Raw genomic sequence first — 11,836 nt, 5'->3', positions numbered from 1 at the left:
TATAATATATGTATATATATGTGTGTGTATATGTATTTATAATATATGTGCGTGCTCAGGTTGATTATTTATTAAGAATCTTTTTTTTAATATAATATGTGTACGCTTAGTGTATATATTAAAAAATTTAGGTCCTGTGAGGCTTCGCCTCACGCCTAGGCTGGGCTATCCCTCAGACGCCTCGCCCACGCCTCACGCTTTTAATACATTGATTAAATCATGAGGAGATTTAGAAGGCACAAGCAGGTAGGATACAAATTGGGAGGTACACTTGGCAGAAAAGCTGGCCCCTTCTTGAAACTGAGGGTCACTAAAATTCTTGCTGGTTTGAGCTTGCTTGATTGGCTCCATGAAAATCATTGCAGGTTCTTCTATGATACTTGTAGTGCCCAAAATCAAAATCTTTCCTACAAGACCATGCGATCCATCGTTACCCCACACTTGCAAACCAATGGTCCCCTAAGCATGACCAAGTAAGCCCTCCAAGTGTACAGAAGAAATCATCTCACTTGCATTGAGGCCCAAAGGCAGTAGAAGCCATCTCAATTAAATCGTGTAAAGGCAATAACCCATTTGCATTGAAACTGTCAAGGGTTTTGTAGTCTCTCTCAACTGACAGAGAAAAAGTATTATTTGACACAAACAGAGAGGCTATAACATCAACAGGATATGTAGCATTGCACCCAGCTACAGACTTCTCACTATTAAAATGCTTGTCAAAAGCAGTCAGTGTAACCATGAGATCAGTAATAAGAACAAGACCAAGAAGTCTCTGAAGTGGAGGAATAACATAGGTGGCTGAAAACGGACATACTCCAATGATAGAAATATGATATGGTTCAGGATCATAAATGCACAACTCCAAATCATGAAAGAAACCATGTATTCCAGTCATGCAAACAACATAATCCGTTGAAAGATTGGAACAAGAACAGTACCTCATGTACTGAGATTGAACTGTCAAGTGCAATGGCCTAGATTTATGTTGAATAATTCCTATTCTTGTGGCAAGCCGCTGTGGTTGTAGACAAGTAGAATGTATTGCAGGATTTATGGGGTGTAGTTGCGGAACCAAGAAATGAGGGTGCACTTTGAAATGGTTCTCTTGGAACTTAGAAGAGAGCATCAACTTTATAGCTGTAGTTAAGGCATCTCCCGGTTCCCATACAGGCCAAAGGTCAAGGATACTAGTGAACCACAGTACGAAATCAGCATGTAGATCACTTGTCAAGCCACTCATGAACGTGGAGAAATAACTATAGGCCATCAGAGTTAAAATATTGTTCCAAATGGTAGAACAAACAATGGAACCTCTAGCAGTAAATCTAGAAGTCTGTAGTGCAGTTTGCTGCAGCCTGTCACTTGGGTCAAAATTATCAAAATGGATTCCCCAGTCCGTACTGCCAAATTAAAACCGAAAGTGCTCAAAATCATCATGTGCTGACAGATTTGCCCAAGCAGTATGTCAAAGAGCGATATATGTACATAAATTTTTGTGTGTTGTATATATCCAAAAAATTGCAGAGCACTAAAAACTGCTATAATCAGATGCGGATTAGTGAACGGAATGAATCCGAAAGACTTACGAATGCCACTGTCCTGTAAATCCTTGGAAAAAAGGGAAAGTCCATTTTGTTGTTCATGGTGAGCAAGTGCCATTAGCTCCGTTTTCGCATCAAATATCTTTTCTGCGCTCAAAACCTGCTGACTAATGGATGTATTACCCAAACGAAAATGCAAATGTACCCAATCCAACTGCTGGAAGTATTCCAGGTTGGGCTGATCCCTGCAAAATAACTGCGGAAGTGGACGGCAAACGAAACTTCCAGTGTGTAGTCCTTGACTTTGCTCCCTACCAAAAAAATTTCCTATTCACTTCGGAGCTTTCCCCATCATATTTACAAAACTATCCACAAAGCACAGACTCACCCATCCAAAAGTGCCAGTAAAAAAGGTGGGTTGAAAAACCAAAATGATTTCAATATCACGCTGAACATTTCTAGGCAGTAATAAACTCTTTAGGAACCACCAATCAGGAAAATGAAGTGATAATGCAGGGTAAACCTTATGGGAAATTTCTCTCTTTGGCCTTTTGTCAAACACATCGTGGGCCAATATGTTGCTTCTACTCCCATAGGAATTAAACACAATCATTGCAAAGGTCATATAATGTGGAATAAATTCCAAATGCAACGGTGCCTTTTTTAGTGGAGAATACAATATTGGTACCTGACAACGGCAGACCTTGTCTGGTTCCTTAAGTGGGTGGATTGGGTGGGCAATCTGAAGAACATCTGCCTTAGGAGAGAGTTTTTCCATTGCATCAGTGGGGTTACCCAACGGTGGCACAACTCGACTATCATTGCAGGTCTAAAAGTGACCCTGCAAGCGATATGCGGCAACATGATTAACCAGCACGGTATTGACGAGACCGTCAGTGCGAAAGTAGGAGCACAAGCTTGATCCTACAGAAGAGGAGGAAAAATTCGAAGAGTTCTTGGACTGTCGGTAGCCAAGGACCCCTGACTTAGGCTTCCTCTTCATCTCCACGGAAGTAATCGTTTTCAGGCAACGCTTGATTTGAGGAGAAGTATGGCCAGAACGAGTCATTGTGCGGGAGCTCGCAGCCGTTACCGAAGCCCGGGTCCTGGACGGAGTCGCCATTGCAGTCAACAACGGAGATGTCGAAAGCAACGGTGGAACACGATGGTTTCGGAGATGTCGAAACTGTGGAGAAGGAGCAAGGAGCCTTCGTAGGGATCGGGTAGGGGTGGGTGAAATGGAGGTCGTGGGTTGGTGGAGGGGGCGGGTAGTGGTGGGAAGAATGTGGGTCGGAGGCAAACAGATGGAAAACAGAGCCGCTGGAGGCAGGGCCAGCCTAGGGCAGCGCCGGCAGGTCGACCGTCGGGGCCAAAAAAAATTAGGACTTAGATTGTCTGCCCTCCTAGTTGTGGTGCCTTCCATGCTCTCCTATTTTGTGCGGTCACGGTTAAGTCACGTCAATATTTTATATTTTAATTATTTTTTGTCTTATTATCTTATTAAAAAATTAATATAAAATATTGACGTGACTTAACCGTGACCGCACAAAATAGGAGGGCATGGAAGGGCACCATAACTAAGAGGGCAGACAATCCAAGTCCAAAAAATTAGGGGCATCAATATTATTAGCGTGTCATATTTATACACGTTTTTATAAGAGTATAAATTTATAAAATTTGGTCTAATGATAAAGAAATTTAACTAGAACCGGTGATTTTGTTGTTTGAAATTAATGAGGGGGTCTTGGGTTCAAAACACATGTGTGCTTATTTTAAATTCTAATTTTTACAATTTTCTTTTCATGACAGTATAAATTTATAAAATTTGGCTGAATGATCAGAAGTTTAATTAGAAGCAATGGTTTTTGTATTTAAAATTAATGAGAGGTCCTAAGTTCAAAATGCTATGTGCATGTTTATTTTTTTTTAATTTTTACGAATTTTTGTTTGGTTGTTAATTTATTTTTAATTACTAGTTAGTAACTATGTGAGTTGCTATTTTTGAACATTTGTTCCAATTCAAGTCTAAATATTCAACAAAGGCTAATACGTAGACTAAGTTTTTAGACCAAATTTGCAAATCATATGACGTGTTATCAAAATGTTTAATTTGGTGCCCATTCATTACTTATACATATCCTTAAAGATTAAAAAATATCATTATTTTTTTAGTCTTATATTGCCCATGTTAGTAAATAAGAAAAAACATCTCACGATTTATACAAAAACACTTTAAAAGTTCATATGGAAGACAAAACTCATAATCTATCTACTTGTAAGCCTAAAGTTTTTTGGTTTCCTTTTCTCGATACAAAATAAATTAGTTTTTCTGTGTTTCTAAATTACTGAGTTTGAAGTGTTTTTCTAAATATAATTTTATTGATGTCTTACGTATAAAAACAAATAATTTTTTTATATAAAGTGAGGGCACATTTTTTGACGTTACCCCGGGCCTAAAAAATCTCTGAACTGGCCCTGGCTGGAGGACTGGTGTAAATATCTGGAGGTGGGGAAATGGCCAACCAGGTGGGAAGAGGAGTGGAATGGCGGTGTGGTGGGAGAGAGGGACGAAGGACCAGCAACGAAAGGGGTCCTCGACGGGTGGAAGGTAGCGGTAGGCTGTGGTGGAGAAATACTCTATGTGGGTTGCCGAGGGGGGTGGTGGGTTGGGTTTTTAGAGAACGGAGCTCCTCAAGACAAGTCTGTTGGAGTTGCTCCTGCCGAGCACTGAGGATGGCCGAATTTGCGAGAGAGTATTGCAGATCGATGAGTTGGTGCTCTAGAACATCCTGATGGAGGTGCATCATCGTGACCATGTCACGAAAGTTCTAGATTTGAGTGATGATTTGCTGCTGTGGAAACTGCCGGTTGAGTACCGCCTTCAAGACGTCGGCCACGGACACCGATGCCGGCCTCTTGATGTAAATGATAGGACCCATTCCGTAGAATGGAGAAGAAAAGGAAAATGCAAGGAAGGTAAGAAATAAAATAACAATTCTTTTCATTCATGCCTTTCCCAAATGGTGAAAGGAGGCTTATATACAACCCTAGCAGAGGAGTGCCCAGATGGGAACATATCTATCCTCAGAACCGTTGGATGAAGCCAACTACTACAAAGATAAGACAAAATACCATAAAGATATAAACTCAATAACTAGGATCCTAACATAGGCTGGCCTTGTATTTCTGCCAATATGAAATGCAATCCGAGTTACAGAAATGGAGGCCAGGTTTGTGCGGTTTTGGTTTTCAGAAACAGGAGCCGACGCTATTGCAGAGATTGGCTAGAGTTGATGTTGTGGCTGCTAGGGTTTGAGAAAAATAAATGAAGGCCAAATGGGTGTGTTTCTGTCTTTGACTCTCTCCCACATCGCTCTCAATCTCTCAATCACCGACACCAACCCTTGATTTGAGGAGAAAAAATCAACCCTAACCCCCTTTTTTGGCAGCCTCACTCCTCCTTATCCCTTTCCCTCCCTGCCATCACACGCCTATCCCCCTCCCCGTCTCTGCAGCCCATGCCTTTTGAAAATGGCAGATATGTAAATAATGCAAAATCAAGGGTCCATCTCATAACAAAACTGGCAAGACTGTAAATATTTCGAAATCTGTTCAGAGACAAAAGTACCCTCCTAATTTTTAATAATTACGCTCCAACCCAGTTTCAGATATGATGGCATTGGCGTAAATCGAGTGGCCAACAATTAACTGTAGCTAAGCTACAATCAATTGCTCCCCAACTTTAGAATAGACTAGCAGGAATGCCCGCGCTCTGCCGCGAGATTTGAAACCGTCGCTACTATCAAACAAAATAATTCTATAATTTAAACCATCCAAACTTGTTCAACATAGTTTTTTGTCTATCGTTATATCTTTCCTCTCACAATTTTTATGGAATAAAAATCCAAGCATTAAAAAATCTTAACAAAATTTTGCAAATAATCTTGCATTTAATCACGCTTAAAACCAGTAGCTCTTTCAAATTTTTTCTAAACAAAGATAAGGAAAAGTGTTCATTAGTGATATTGTGCATCCAATATCATTCTTTCCACGTTCTCCTCCTAACCCTTTTATCAAAAACCCATCTCATTCTTGCCCTCAGAGACTTGAAAACCCATTCCAACGGTCCATTTAACACCTCCCAATATCAATTCCTAACAAAATAAATACAAAAGCAAAATCAACAGCGCTTTCGAATATTTTAAAGGGAGAGTGAGAAACTATTATCAAGAAAGATGCCAACGAAATATATTCATCACTGATATTGAAGAGAAAATGAAGTGTATTAGTATATTCATCTTTCCCCATTCCTTGTAAAGTTGAGGAATTTTTTCTTAACATCTGAACGATAAGTAAAATAACGCTAACACACTCAATTACAGCACACAGAAGCTTGTGAACAAATTATCATTTATAAACTGCCATGAGAGATTGCTAATCCTAAATCTATGTAGAAATTAAAATTCAATCCAAAATAAACATTAGGCACATCATAAAAAACCAGCAGCACAACTACCATGTTGAAAAATGCTTATTTCACCAAACATTTCAGGCATATTTTACTTCAAAAAATTCTGCAAAACCACAATTGAACACACCGATCTCTAAGTAATTCAGGAACCAATCAAAGCAGTTGAATACACATGGTAAAATAAGTGTTTCAGTTTGAATTTGTATTCTATAAACTTTGCGTTAACAAAATACATTTAGGGATTAGTACTCCAATGACATTGCTCCAACATCAATTACAAATTCTTTGAGAACAAATAAACAAAGTAGTGAGAGCTTGTATCTGAAGTGAAGCATATGATCACACCCTCCTCAGGTGCCCAAGAGTAATTGAATGGCGGCGCAACCCCTACGGAATGTTTTTTAATCGATTCAGTAGTTAACACTGGCCAAATGCACAATACATGTCTTAGAAACTATTGTCAGTTAACTTCCAAAGAAGTTAGAGCAAAAATTACCTCCAATCTTTGTTTCTCTTGTACTTTGGCATTGTGGGATTGACTTGTAAACGGTAATAGAAGTCCTGAAAACTGAAGAATAAAAAGCCTTTTTTTTGTTAACTAAAAAGCACTTGTAAATGGAGTGAGATATCTGGAAACCAAAAATGAATCTTGGAAAGCAGACATAAACAAACTTCAATCACAATTACTTTGATACATTTGGATATCAAGGAAAATTAAATTTATTCTATTTCGATATAAAGAAAATTAATTAATGCAAGGACAACATTTGTGCCTCAATGACATGAGAAGTACTCAAAACAAACATTGTTTTCTTTAAGTCTTTAGGCTATATCTGCAGATTGCAATGAGTTCTCTAACTCATATCCATTGAGAATCAAATTAACTAATTAATTTACTAACCCCTCCTGTTAATTTCACACCTATGCTCCAAACAGATTTTGTAACTAATATCCCAAAAAAGGGGGCAAAAGGGAATAAAAAAAACCTTTGTGTGGTATACTGCAGTGTTATCTGTGTAACCGAAGTCAAGCCCTGAAAGGACAGCAACCTTTACTTGGAAACCTCTTGCAGATTTTATGGCTCCAGAAGAAATAGATCCTACAACATTAATATCATTAACACTAAAGTATTTTTCCCAAGTGAATGCACATGAAAAGTATCAAAGAGAGAAAGGAGAAAAAAATAACAAAATAAGAATTACACACCTGTCCTATAATTTGGTCAGACGAGTATTTTGCTACCGAGGCAAAATTCTCAATAGACCAAGCATCAGCCTATCAGATGAAGAAATATTCATAAGGGAAAAAGTATGCTTAAACAGGATTTCATATGTATGAACTCACTCATACTTAATTACTTGTCCTATTACCAAATAGCTATTGGAAATGGTTTGAGTTATAAAACCCGACTCTAAACAGGCCTGACTATTATCAAATAGCTCTCGAAAATTCGATATGCAAAAACTGAAACAGAGAAATAGATCCCAAATCTCATCCCACAACTAACAATGAACCAAAGTCACATGAACAAAAACAATACCAACATTTCAAGCTGTACAAAACTAAACCCATTCAGGAAAGCACAAAGTCATACATCCAATCCTTCCCATTCAAAATTCCAATACTCGATTCTAAGGAATAAAGAGAGCAATAGCATTCAAAATCGATAGTTTGCAAGTCTCCAACCAGCATAGCAAAATGCAAAGAGAGCAAAAGTCTCCAACTCTCCAACCAACATAACAAAATGTCAAAAATAAAAATGCCTTATGGCATTAGTACAACACAAAGTTCAAAATATTAGCAATAAATTTAAAAATGCCTTATCTTATATCATTGAGGGCATAAGTTGGAAGAGAAGACAAAAAACGAAAAGGGGTTGATGCAAGCAATATAAAAAGCATAAGAGTGGAAAGATACCCAAAACCCACCACAAATCATAGTGAAAATTCGTGTTATAGCAACCCTAAATTCAAAAAATTTCTCTAGTTTTCCATATTTTCTCATCAAACAAACAACAAATTCATATAAAATCAGAAAAGTAAAATTACCAACAGTAGCGTGCTCTGGGGCTCGTATGATGGCATTCCTCCGCCCGCAACAGCGTCGAGATTGCGTTCTAGAGCAAGGATTACACAGGAAGTCCGTTAAGTCAGAGATTTCCAAAACAGAAAAGAAATGAGAGAGAGAGAGAGAAAGAGATTGGAGTACCGTAAGTGTATAAACATATTGAAAAAAAATTGCACAGTAATTACTACAATCTAAATCAAAATTCCACTGTTTATTACATAGTGCTTTGGAATTGTGTAAGTAGAGAAAGAATTGGAGTTCTTACAGAGTGTTGGCGAACTGAATATCAGCTTCGGGCGCCTTGAGAGATTCATTGAAGGACTTCGTTCAACATTTATCAAATGTCAGTAAATTCTATAATGTACAAGGAAAAATCCAGAAATATTAGAGATGAACAAAAATAAGTGAATCAGACGACCGTAATTTTAAAATATCATCTATTTGCTAATACGACCTTTTTCCATCAAAATAACATAAACCCAGAAGAAAAAATGAAAATTGGGAATGACCCATAATCTGAAAATTTACAAAAATTAACAGAAACGGATGAAATATGAGAGAAAGAATTGGAGTTCTTACAAAGTGTTGATGAAATTTCAGAGAAAGAATTCGATTTTCCTGATGGTTGTTACTCTTTTCTCATCCCTCCCATCAAATATCCTAAAAACTCTTATCACTCAACCCACCTCAAATCCTCTCTCTGAAAATAGCAAAAATATATGACCCTTCCTTTCTCTGTAATCTGAAGAAAAATCTGATCAAAATTTATCAAATTGATTTTTGGTTTTGTTTAAGCGTGGACAGTTAGAAGGGAATTTGTAGAGAGAAGGGTAATGTTTTCAGTAGATGAGAAGCAAAGCCATATATGTAGCTCGGTTCCTTTAGAACCAACGATCATCCATGACACGCCCCAACCCCGACATACCAGGTAGGCACTGGCTGAAACCCGAGGGTGACGAAGCCATTTTAAACATGCATATAACTAAAATATATGCAATTAGAATGACTATACCAAAACAGGAACGTGCTCAGAGTATACAACTAATTAAGAATAATATGAAAGAATGATTATGAAAAGATACGAACAAGGAACTAATACCTGCTGAGAAAACTCGAGAATATTTATGTCGTAGTGCCCTGATGCCATGATCATGTTCCTCAAATCCTAACTCCTGAGGGGGCGCAAAAACAAAAAATGTGAGTGGACCAAAGTTTATAATAATAATATTAATAATAGAAAAACCGTTTTCTTTATAAACATAATAACCCCCTGTTTTGAAAACATATATAATACTATATAGTAGATTTTATGAAAACCCTAGCATGCAATGAAAAATGTGCTTAAAATCGATACGGGTAAAACCATGCTGAAAACGTCGCCGAAGGCAAATCTGTAAATCTCATCAGTGAAGTACTCAACTAGGGGTATAAAATAGCATACATCCACATCGACACTAGCCGTGGCTAGTGAAGCTATCTAACACTGCTTTTGGTGGTGAAGCTGGGGGTATATAATATATCGTATCTCACTCCTCCATCATCTGTGTCTTATGGCCATAGACAATACCCGTGGTGTGCGGATGTGCCGTATGATAACCCACTAGGTAAGTATCGAAATCATAACTCAAAACTCGTATCGAAGCTCGGAGTTCGAAAGCTCAAACCATCTTCATAACCATAATAAATCCATATCCGTAAATCCACCATATTTGTAAATCCATGATATAAATTATATTCGAAAACCATAGAATTCACATTCATAAACCCACAACCTAAATCATATTTAAAATCCATAGAAATCCATATACGAAATTCCAATAAGTCATAACCATTTGTAAAAACGTAATTTCAATAAATCATAATATTTTGTAAATCATAATTATAGAAATTCATCAAGCATATTATAAAACATACTTAAATCATGAAATATGAAATGCATGCTAGGTTAATATTTATAAAAATATATAAGTTAAGAAGGGGTCCACTCACTTGTTTTTCCATTGCCCAAAGCCGCTCGAACTATTGAGGATGTAATCATTTCCCGCTAACGCGCCTAAACACAATTAGGGACCTTTCAGTAAAACTATACTAAAACGTTATAATTTCAAAAAACGGATGGCGGATTCGAATTCGGCACGTCGAGGAACCTCGATGATTTCCTCCAAGAGCTGCCTCGTTTCACCGGAAAATCTAACATCTCCAAAAATTCCCAAATTTTATAGGAATAAAGATCTTGATGAGAGGAACAACTTTCATACCTGCGGCCAAGGCCAATTTGGCCGGGGAAAGCTCAAATTTGGCTCAAACATGCATGAACCTAGAATTTGGGTAGTTGTTGATTCACCACCAAAACAAACTCCGACGCCTCCTCCAAAGCTTGGGCCTTGCTCTTGGGGTTGAGAGGAGTCTTTTGGTGGTGGTCATCGATGGTGAAACTCGTCGGACCCACCAGAAAAAGGTTAAAACCGTTGGATGCCCCTGTGGGTTTGTGGCTTCAATTTGTGAATTTGGGTTGGAAATCTAGAATTCTAACACCACAAGGATGTTGGGCTCGATGAGAGCTTTCCACAGACACCGAAATCACCTCGATCAGATGTCGGACGGAGGAGTTAGAGGCTGATTAAGAAATCGGGTCGGGTCGGGTTGCACTGATCCAAAAGGATCTGGTGCTCCTTCACCTCCCTCCTTTCTCTCCCTTCTTCTCTCCCCCATTGGTCACTCTCTTTTCTCTCCTCTCCCCATTTGCCTTCACCTCTCTCTCGTTCTCTCCTTTATTTCATATCTTCACCGCCCATCTCTTTTTTCATTTAATTTGGACCACACACGTGGCTCCATCAGATTGTGCTCCAAAAATCTAGAGACTTCCAAAAATATTAAAATTACCATTTTATCCCTATTTTTACTCGCCCATAACTTTTTCATTATAACTACAAATGTAACACCCCACCCCTTAATTTCAAAAATAGTTGAGTTTTAATTAAAAAACTTTTGTGAGCCACGTGGGGCCCACCTTATAACCTTTGTCCCCCGATCCGTCTCTCTCATCTCTTCCCTCCTTGTAACCTCCTTCTCCTTCTTTGTTCTCTTCCTCTGCACTCTCTTCTCTCTCTCGAACTATTTCACCTCTCTTCCTCTCTTCACCGAGACACAACCACACACCCAGCTGCATTCCTTGCTCGAGGTAAACACAATCACTATCTAAACCTTGTCCATTTTCTCTTCCTCTCGTCTCTGCGCAACTCGGCGAACCCAGGAAAAGAACCTCCGGCAAGTTTTCTTAAATTTTCCGGTTGGGTAAGCTTTAGATCTCCTCTTAATCGTTGTTGAGGATGCATGCATGATGTTTGATAGATTTCATCTTGTTTTTATCAAGGTTTTGAAGACGGGAATGGCGCAGGGGAAAACTCACCTATTTTTTTCTGATGAACCCGTGATTTTTGAGGAGCTTTCTGATCACATCCGGTCGTTTCACGGCGAAACGAAGGTATATTATTACTCATTTCTCTCCCCTCTTCATTTTGATGTGTAGTTTGAAACTTGGATTGCGAGTTTTTTGTCGACTGGAGCTGTAGCAGCTTCGGTGTTCTTCCACCCACGGGCCTTAGCCCATTTTTGGATCAGCCCAGTTTCCCTTTTGGTTATTTGGCCAGCGGCCCGTGTCATGCTTGGGCCGTGTGTGTGTCTGTGTGGTGCGGTGTGTGTGTGCATGCTAGAGTGAGTTGTGGGTGTTGTGTGGGTTTGGGCTCAAGCCCAAACC

At 38.7% G+C, this 11,836-nt stretch overlaps 1 long non-coding RNA gene across 1 annotated transcript; it reads right to left on the bottom strand.

Annotated features, from left to right (window-relative positions):
* Positions 1 to 1,266: 1,266 nt before the first annotated feature.
* On the bottom strand, positions 1,267 to 2,915 carry LOC103449717 (uncharacterized). The gene is made up of 2 exons (XR_011574292.1): positions 2,230 to 2,915; positions 1,267 to 1,852 (listed from the first exon to the last, which is right to left on the bottom strand). It is a non-coding gene; the product is annotated as an uncharacterized lncRNA (long non-coding RNA).
* Positions 2,916 to 11,836: the final 8,921 nt, after the last annotated feature.

This window comes from Malus domestica, chromosome 12 (genome assembly GCF_042453785.1).
Source record: "Malus domestica chromosome 12, GDT2T_hap1".
Taxonomy (NCBI): domain Eukaryota; kingdom Viridiplantae; phylum Streptophyta; class Magnoliopsida; order Rosales; family Rosaceae; genus Malus; species Malus domestica.
Note: the sequence above shows the minus strand (reverse complement) of the source record. Positions and strands in the feature narration are given on the sequence as shown.